The 10,367-nt window shown below is 39.7% G+C and overlaps 1 protein-coding gene across 1 annotated transcript in view; it reads right to left on the bottom strand.

Moving 5' to 3' along the window:
• LOC116082120 (protein FAM240B-like) overlaps positions 1–5,780 on the bottom strand; it is a 21,951-nt gene extending 16,171 nt beyond the window's left edge. Inside the window, exon 1 of the mRNA XM_031358927.1 lies at positions 5,441–5,780. The gene's annotated coding sequence lies outside the window, so the exon portion shown is untranslated. The remainder of the gene's footprint in view (positions 1–5,440) is intronic.
• Between the last annotated feature and the right edge of the window lie 4,587 nt (positions 5,781–10,367).

Below are 10,367 nucleotides of genomic sequence, written 5' to 3' on the forward strand. Positions count from 1 at the left end.
AAAGAAAATATCTAAAATAAAAAAAAAATGAAAAAAAATACTATTGTTATTATTGTTGTTCTTCAATGGGCAGGGCATGTGTGTCACAGTACACCTGTGGGAATCAGAGGACAACTTTATGGATTTGGTTTTCTCCTTTACTTTTTGGTGGGCTCCACAAATTGAATTAACACTTTTATCCACTGAGCCATGATGCTGGCCCTGTTCTCAGTATTTTTATATATAACTCTCATGCTCACAACTCTCTCAGTTTCAGGGTGTTTAATTTTTTTGTTTCCTCAAAAAAAAAAAAATCATGGCTATGACAGAACAAATTTCTCTCCTTTAAGATGACAGTAGGTTAGGGAGGCATGCAATCACTGTATTTGGGAGGTGGAGGCAAGAATATTAGGACTTTGAGGCTAGCCTGGACTACACGAGAGACCTTGTGCTAACCTCCAGGATTACCCAATTTTCTCCAATGGAGAAATGTGAGTATTAGAGAATGTCTCTGTCCTTAGAAAGAGCACACTGAAGTGTGTGGGTTAAAGATCATTGTATATCACCTTTTTCGAAAATGGGTAAGAAAAGTATAGAAGGAGATAAGGCAGGCAGGTGATGACTGATGAGTCTGGGCTTCTGGTCGTGGGAGTTCTTTGAATTCATTTCTTTCTTTCTCTCTTTCTTCAGTGCTCAGAATCAAACCCATGCTATGGGAGCACTCTACTGCTCGCCCATGTCCTCGACCCCGAGTTACCCTTGTAACCTTCTGTAATCTTGAGATGCATGTAAAACATCAAAGAAACGTTTCTTCCAGGGCCAACTGGCAAAGACGCCCCCCTCTAAGGCCAGTAAACTGAGTTCAATCTCTAGGACCCACAGCTGGAAGGGGAAAACCAGCTCCCATAGTTTTCCTCTGAGTTCTACACACAGATGCAGAACTCCAATTTGCTATGGAGTATGTATGTATGCTCACACACATTAAAAATGTTTATAAAAAATAAAAATGTGCTTTCATGTCCTTAAAAAAGAAAAAAAAACACATTTCCAATTTTCTTTCCCATTTAATCCCCATCCTCTTATTTATTTATTTATTTTTTATTAGATATTTTCTTTATTTACATTTCAAATGATATCCCCTTTTCTTGTTTCCCTTCTGAAAAAACCCTCTATTCCCTCCCCCTTCTCACCAACCCACCCTCTTCCTGGCCCTGGCATTTCCCCTACACTAGGGCATAGAACCTTCACAGGACCAAGGGCAACTCCTCCCACTGATGACTGACTAGGCCATCCTCTGCTATACATATGCTGCTGGAGCCATGAGTCCTACCATGTGCACTCTTTGGTTGGTGGTTTAGTCCCTGGGAGCTCTGAGGGTACTAGTTAGTTCATATTGTTGTTCCTCCTAAGGGGCTGCAAACACTTCAGCTCCTTGGGTCCTTTCTCTAGATCCTTCATTGGAGTCCTCAGCCTCTCATATAGAACCCAACATTTGTAAATAGATTGTGGATACAGTTTCGACTTTAAGACCTTGTACTAAACATTTTAAAGAGCCAAAAACATGAATAACCTAAAAAAAAAATTAGCTTTAGGAAACTTTGAAAGGGCAAAAAGAGATCTTTGTATCAATAACTAAAATTAGAATTTGAGCAACAAAATGACATATTACATTTCAGATTGATAGACACAATTCTAGTAAGTAAACCAAAGGAAAGAGATTCCTAGTGAATGTGTGTAGAAGAGGAGCAGTTAGAAACCAGGAGGGCAGTCCATCTGAGGCACACTGAGCTTGACAAAAGACGAAGTGAGCAAATGAAACCCAAAGGAGGAATACGGTAGGTAGTGGTTTAGCTCCGTAGACGCGTCTTTGAGCTGACTCCTCTCAGTGGAGGCTTTAGAATGGGAATTCCTGTTTGTTTGTTTTTTTTTTTAAATACAGCTTCCACTTTGCTGGTTCTTACTGCGTATTGGGGAGTGTGGTGGTTGAGGGGAAAAGAGTAACTTCACAGAGCAGAAACAAGGAACACCTTATCCAATAAGTAAGGGTGACATCAAAGTGACAATTGTTGATTTCACACAATGCTGTCTTTAAGCTGAATTGTCTCTTCAGTACATTTTCACAGGAAAATTACACATCGGTTAAATTGTCCACTCAAGCAAATGACTCCTAACCCATGCTTCTGCAGACGGCCCTAATTAAATGCAGCGGGTCACACATGCACATAAAATTGAAAAGGACATGAAAATAGGCGGAGAACTTGGCAAGAATCAGGGATTTGGTGGGAGGGAAAAGGGATAGGAGACAATAGAGGTCTGAAGAGATGTTCATCAAAGAACATAAATTGTGGATAATATTGTAAAACAATAAACAAACAAACACATAAGAAAATTGCAGACAAGTTAAAATTCAGCCTCATTCTACAAAGCATTTGACCACTGTTCCTTAAAATGACTAAGACCCGGCAGCCCAGAGGTAGATGCCAGTGTAGCATGCTTAAACCCTAGTATGCTTCACCTCCCCAGAAACACACACACACATACACACAAGAGAGAGAGAGAGAGAGAGAGAGAGAGAGAGGGAGAGAGAGAGAGAGAGAGAGAGAGAGAAAGAGAGAGACAGAGAGAGAAACGCAAAGAGACAGAGACAGAGCAGAGAGATGGACAGAGAAAGACGACAGAGACGTCAAGGTTATGAAAGATAAGGAAAGACTGAAAACTTGCAGAGAATGGAGGAGAATAAGGAGACATATGTATTTATATATCTCTCTATATATGTGTATATGTGTGTGTCCCACATACATGCAATATAGGGTCCTGGATTGGGTCTTAGAACAGAAAAACAGATGTTAGTGGAAAAACTTGGGAATCTATATAAAGTCTGTAGGGAATTTTACTATGCCAGTGTTAGTCCTATTACTTTGGTCAGTGTTCCAGGTCTATGTAAGATGTCAATATCTTAGAAAGACTGGGTGACGGATGGAGATGTACTGTATTTTCTGTAACTTCTTCTAAATCTAAAATTATTTTAAAATAAAAAGTAAAAACTAAAAAAATAAAAAAGGTGTCTTACAGTATACTTATGCTTTCTACCACTTGTTGAGCGCTGTGAGTTATGAGAAGTGCTCTGGCTAAGGGATCTTCACTGCACTTAGAGGTATTCTGTCCTGGATCTACCTGTGTCACAGGGAGAACCCAGACTTGCACATATGGGCCCTGTGCATTTTTCTCCATTTCCTCTTCAGTAAAGTGGAATAATGTATACACACAAGGTCAGACAGCTTCCAGCTGGGCCCAAATGTTTAGCTTCTGGCATGGTTAACACTTAATAAAACCTTACTTTGCGTTCTTTATGGGTTTTAATAACATACAAGCCAAGGACCACAAAACTTGAAGCACAGTATGTTTGGAAGACTCTTGAAAACTCTGGAATATGTGCTGCTTCATGGGAGACATGGCACTCAGTTTCCAGATACCTGGAGTCAACAAAGGGTTGACCGATTTTTAAGTTTTTCAAAAGAAACTATAAATAATATATTTCTTTTAAGAAGTTTCAATCTTATTTTAAAATATTGGCAATGAATTTTAAGAGAGAATGTCAAAACATGTCTGCCGGCCAGACTTGTCTTTGAGTGTCCACGTTTTGATCCCTACAAGAACTAGTGAGCTCTCTGTAGACCAAAGAGCTATGTCCTAGGTTCTGGGAGAAACTCTCCATCCCCTTCCACAAACTGCCAGATCAATGGCTTTTAGATGTCACTAGTCAATGCCTTTATTTTCTCAATAGAAACAATGAAAAGAGGCTACATACCTCCTCTGAGGCAATGGACTCTAGCCACTTTGATCTTAATATTTCTTATAGAAGAATCGGAAAGCATTGAGGGATCACTCATTTGGTAAAGTGCTTGCCTTGTAACACTAGAGTGTAATTTCAATCCCTGGAATGCAGGTCAGAAAACAACAAAATTCAGGTCTCAGGAGACGACTCAATGGATGAGAAGACCTGAGTTTGAATTCCCAATACCCATGTTGAAGTTGGTAATGACTGCTTGTGCCTGTAACCTGAGCAACAGGGGACAAAGACAGTCAGATCCCAGGTGGGGTGGCTCACTGGCAAGCCAGTCTAATGTGCAATGTATAGATTCAGGTTCAGTGAGAGGCCCTGTCTCAAGGGAATAAAACTAAGAGTGACAGACCCCTGATGTCCACCATTGGCCTCCATACACATGAATACACACACACACACACACACACACACACACACACACACACACACAGAGATATAGAAACAAGAGTCTTGTGCACAGCAGGCAAGCGGTCTACCATCTGACCTACACATTCCCAGGCTATAGTCAGCTTTAAAATACATGTTTAAATACGTTTTATTTTATGGGGCTTATTGACCTATAATTGAAAAGAAAAGATGCTTTCTTTTAAATTTTGGTAAAGATACTTCAATCCCCTTATTATAAATTTATAAATTGAGGTGTGTGTGTGTTCCCCGTGGTCTCTTTGAGTTGAATAGTTAGGGAAATTGTCAGCATTAAGTTCTAGGGAAGAGATGATACTGTCAAAATAATATGGACTTTGGGTTTCAGTTTCTTCATTCCCAAATGAGGCTACCCAGCAGCCTTGTATATATATATATATATATGGGAAGGGCAAGTGGAAGTAGATCAACCTTTAGTAAAAGAGACTGCTCTTGTCTAAGTGGCTTGATTTTTTTCTTTGCATCTGCCCCCTGCAAAAAATTTTTTTCACTTTGATTTTTTTTTCTTTTTGAAAATAGTTCTGATGTAGCTAACCTAGCTGGTCTCAAACTCATTATATAGATGAGGGTGACCTTGAAATCATGAAGTTCCCGAGTGCTGGGATCACAGGTGTGAGCCCCTATGCTAGGTTTCAACTGGTGGTTCTCAAGTTTACTGATTAACTTCTCTTAAGAGTCCTAGAATTCATTGCCAGATAAACTTTACACTAAATATCCACTTAAGTAACATTTGTTGTAAGTTGACTTTGTAGGTCTCATGCAATCCCTCTAATGAAGGAACTCAGAATAGCCAACTCTAAAAACACAAACAAAATTCTACAGCTTAATTTTTCAAGTCAAGTGTAAACCTCAAATTAATTTTTAATCCTTCTATCCAACAGCTTCCTGAGGCACTTCTGTGGTCTGGCACCTCTAGCAAATGTTTCTTGGGACTAAATTCATCCATCAATCAACATGAGCTATATTCCTTATTTTGGTTAATCTTCACAGAGCCTCACTCTGAGATTGACACTGATTCTTGTCTTTTTCATAGTCTTGAACTTGAGATTCACACACCACTGACATTTAGGGAAAAGAAAACCAGAGATTAAAACAAAACAAAACAAAACAAAACCCTCAACTCATCGAAGACATTTCAGCTGGCTCCAGAATGGTATTCCCGCAACCTGACAACACAAGCTCAACGCATAGTACCTTAAAGATGAATCGGCAGGTGAACTGATATCCTGCTAGGGTGTAAAGAAGGGCAAGTGTCCTGGTTTCTGCCTCCTCAGCTCCGCTTGGGGAAAGCCACGCACTATTCTGAAACCTCATTGTTGGAGCTTTTTATATATGGAGTAGAAGGAGTGACAGAAATCCCTCAGCCTTTCAAGGTCATTCGAGCCAAATTAGTAGTAGAATCAGGCAATATCTCTCCAGGGACACTGTAGCCTTCCCTCATGGTGAGAGATGGTTCTAAAGAAATCCCATCTCTCCCTCCTCTGTCTGCTCCTGAGCAGGCGAGCTTCTGTTTTGGCAGTTTCTCATGAATGCTATGACTTGGCTAAACCTGGAGAGGTAGTTTAGAACAAGCATGGATTACCCATTTGCCTTGTTGCTCTGTGACTTGTGAAAAGCCATTCTCTGCCCCTTAGTGTGCAAAGGGGACTGGAATGGTGGGACAAGCCACACTTGGGTATAATCTTACAGGAAGATTTAGTGAGGCATCTTGTTCTTTGGAGCCATTAATCCTTGACTAGAATCAGTGATGACATATCACGGCCTGCTAGTACTCTACCAGCTGGGAAGGAATTGACCCCTAGTGAGTGTTTCCAATCAAACGCATCCAAGTGAGATCGACTTCTCCTTTTAGAGTGGCTCTTGTCCCATCACGGAGAAGCACACTTTGTCCTTAGGAAAAACATTTGGAACAGTGACTGATCTGGTTACAGAAATAGCTCTGGTTTTCATCAAATCCTTTGACTATGCTGCTAATTGCAAACCCATTACTTGGTTCAATGGGCTATAAATCTGCAACTCACATTACATGTGTGACAATTCATCTAATATTGATATGCAGATTTCAACTTGCTGAAATGTTAATATTTAATGTAGAGTCTGTAAAAGAACCTTAATAAGGGCACTCACTATAAACTGGATGCCTAATTTAATAGCAGAAGTAGGTTCTATAACAGAATTTTCTTTTAATTACAAGGAAGAAAAATTAGCTTGAAAAATTTTTCTTTTCTGGAAACTTTGTCTGCACACAGACAACAATTTAAAAAGATGCAGTTGAAAACATTTCCAAGGAATACATTGAAACTACAGTGAGATTCACAATGAAGTTTATATCTTAAAACTTCAAATGAATGCTAATATTTTATATTTTATGAATATATTTCAAGTTAAGAAAATACAGTAAAACCAAATAGCAAATCACTATAAGATAATTGTCTTTTTTCTTTCCCTCTCTCCTCTCCTTTTCTCTTCTTCTTCCCCCTCCCTCCCTCCCTCCTTCCCTCCCTCCCTCCTTTCTTCCCTCCCTCCCTCCTTCCCTCCCTCCCTCCTTCCCTCCTTCCTTCCCTTTCTTCCTCCCTCTTCCCCTTCTTTCCTCCTTTTCCTCTTCTCTTTATCATATGGTGCAAAAGCTACAAAGACTGATTGATTATATATGAGACTCTTCATCCTTATTTGGAGCCATGAGAAAAAAATTCAAGGGAAACACCAAAAATATTTTTCATGGGCTGTTATAATACTTAATTCTGCAAACATTTAACCTATTGACAGAGAATCTGGCAGCTAACAATTGTTCTTTTAATTTCTTATGGGATTTATTAGTTTATTTCAAATGTATTTTGTCCACATGTATGTAGGTGGATCACATATATGCCTGGTGCCTTCAGCGGTCAGGAGAAGCCATCAGATTCACTGGACCTAGATAAACCACTATGTTGGTGATGGGAGTCAAACCTGGGTCCACCGAGTCCTCGCTCTAGCCCCAATCGATCCATTTTGAAGAACTATCCCTTATGTTCTTAGTTCAACCAAGATTTAATCTACAAGGATAGAATGGTCCACATTTGGATCTTACTTCTGCACTCTGTTTACTTGGGAAGACGGTGACTCAGCGAGATGATCACAAAACTGAAGAGTGGCAGTTAGGATCTGAACTAGTTAGTTAGAGACTGTTGAACTCTCACTTCTTGCCTAAATGATCTCATTCAGCAATTACAAGAAAGCCCATGCCTCAGACAAAACTCACAGAAAATACTGTAAAACCAAATAGCAAATCACTGTAAGATAATTGCCTTTTACCTATTCACCTACTAAGAAAGGAAAGTATTTCAAAGAGTTAAAAATGATAGACAGGCGCTCACGTCAGAACCTGCTCAGGACTCCCTCCCGCTTCTGGAAGGCCAACACTGACAAGAGTAGTCTGTGGTCTAGCTAGTGCTCAGACAGGGTCGGGAGAAAAGCCAGGACACCCAGCTGAGAAGAAAGCACTTCAAATCCACATGCAGACACTTCCTTCAAGACTTCAAGGTGCACTGCTCCATGTGTAGGTTTTGGGACAAAGACACAGCAATTGCATAGATTCCTTCTTTGTCCTTATTGTGGAACTGGAGTTCTAGTTGGGCTTTTATTTAAACTTCATTTTTATGCCATAGAATGGACATGCCTCATTTTACATTTTACATTTTATTTTATTTTCAAAACTTCCTTCTTTTTACTTTTTGGAATGGCAAATTATAAGTTCCCCCAAAGCAACCCCTTTCCCCCAAAAATACAATTAAAAATTTTTCTTTTGGTCATTCTAGAAAATGAACCTGGGTCCTCAGACATGCTAGGCAGGTATTCTATTGCTAAGCTACATCCCCAGCTCACACCACATTTTATTAATTATTTTACTGACTGACAGACAGTTGAGTGATTTTCACTTTTTGACTCTTGTGGCTATAAAATTCAGACACAAGATTTTCTTTAAGCATCTGGCTTTGTACTGGCATTGCCTGTGTTTTTTTTTTTTTTTTTTTTTTTTTTAAATAAATTATGCCTTAGTGCCCACAGGTATATCTTTTCATTTAGGAATTGTCTAGAATGGAATTCAGTAATGACTTGTCCTTTACAGAAAGCTTGTTAACTCCCACATGAACCACCACACCGAGCTACTAAGACCATGGAGTTAAAACACAGCACCTCTTGAGAAACACAGTCCACCTCCCCTTGCCCAGCAGAGCTGTCAACTGCTCTATACCTGTGATAGGCTGCCTTATAGGAAACCTTAGAAGGGGCATTTGTAAATAGAAATGGATTTCAGTGTTATACCACTGGCCTCTACTTCAGAATTCACCACAGTTCCCCCAAGGTGGAGGTGGACCTGTGTGAATGTGATGTAGGAACTTGTGGCCTCAGAATTCATAATAATAACAGTCTCCAGTTGAAAGAACATCCTGAGCTCAAATGGATTGGGTAAAAATGGCTCTGAAGGTAGGATGGGAGTCTTATTTTACCTGATTGAAGGCTTCAAATTCAAATGTGAGTCTTTTTGAGTTGTGTCATCTGTCTTCAACCAAATGTGAAAAGCAGAATATGGCTCAGAGCAGACCCATTTGTAAACAGATGTGAAGGCTGCTCATGCCCCTGAGCTATGTTCTGAGATGGGTTTAATACCAGTGCAAACCAGAAACCTTGGCAGTTATTGGTCAAAGTTAAATGTATATTTTAAAACTTTTTGATTTACAGAAAGCTTGGCAGCAATTGATCAAAGATAAATGTATATTTTAAAATCTTTTTGTTTTATGTTGTGGTTTCTCTTCATAGTCCTGGTTGTCCTGGAACTTGGTATCTAGACCAGGCTGGCCTCAAACTCAGAGATAGATCCACCTGCCTCTGCCTCCCATGTACTGGGATTAAAGGTGTGTGCCACCATGCCTGGCTTTTTACCTTTTAAAAAAGCTTAATATTTTATTGACCATTTAGAAAACTTACAAGAAAATTACAAAGATCCCTCAAACCTCAGGCTAAACATCCTTTCTTGTGAACATCTTACATAATACAAGATGTATACTTTTTATGAGTACATGTTGTAGGGTTCCCTAACATGTTGTACATGTTTTAGGGTTCTCAAACACAAATGGATCTTTTGAAATTTGATAGTGTTTATTTTTATCATAGTATTGGCTGTGAAAGTAAATAAAAACAAAATAATTTATGAACATATCTAGTTGCATTTACATGAATAGACATAAAATATACATATATTGAACAACTTACATTTGTATGTTGAGTGTATATAAAATGGAGTGTCACACACCACATTTGATCATAGTTTTTTCAAGGTTATTGGCTAACAACGGTTTTAATTATTTGAGAAAAAAAGATTTATTTTATTATTTATGTATATGTACACGTGTATGTACAGGGCCTGCAGGTGCTCAGGGAGGCTGGAAGAGGGCCTTAGATCCCCCAGAGCTGGTGCTCAGGGAAGCTGGAGAGGGCCTTAGATTCCCCCAGAGCTGGAGTTATAGATGGCTGTGAGCAGTTAGTACATTCTGAGTACTGGACCTGAACTCTGATCCTTGGAATGACTAGCAAGTGGCTCTTAACCACTGACTCATCTCTCTAGCCTCTTTCATTCTTTTCTTTATTTGTAGGTATAATATTAGTTTTCATTATTCTTTTAAATTATTTATTCATTCATTCATTCACTTTAGTTCCCAATTGCACCTCTGGCTCTTCCCAGTCTCTCACTCCACATTCTTTCCCCCTACCTCCCTTCCCCCTCTCCTCTGAGATGAGGGACACCCCCTTTATCCCCCAAGGTACTGCAGGGCTAGACATATCCTTTCCCACTGAGGCCAAACAAAGTGGCCCAGTTAGGGGCAGGGGATTCACAGGCAGGCAACAGAGTCAGAGACAGTCGTGTTGCAGTTGTTGGGAGACCTGTATGAAGACCAAGCTGCACATCTGCTACATGTGTGCAGGGATGGGGACTAGGTCCTTTTTTTTTTTTTTTAACTTTCACTAGTTATAAAAACTGATGAAGAGGTTAAAAAAAAGTGCAAATTTGATCTTCAATAGGAGGAGAGGACCTCGGCCCTGTGAAGGTTCTGTGCCCCAATGTAGGGGAATGCCAGGGCCA

This window comes from Mastomys coucha, unplaced genomic scaffold, assembly GCF_008632895.1.
Source record: "Mastomys coucha isolate ucsf_1 unplaced genomic scaffold, UCSF_Mcou_1 pScaffold7, whole genome shotgun sequence".
Taxonomy (NCBI): domain Eukaryota; kingdom Metazoa; phylum Chordata; class Mammalia; order Rodentia; family Muridae; genus Mastomys; species Mastomys coucha.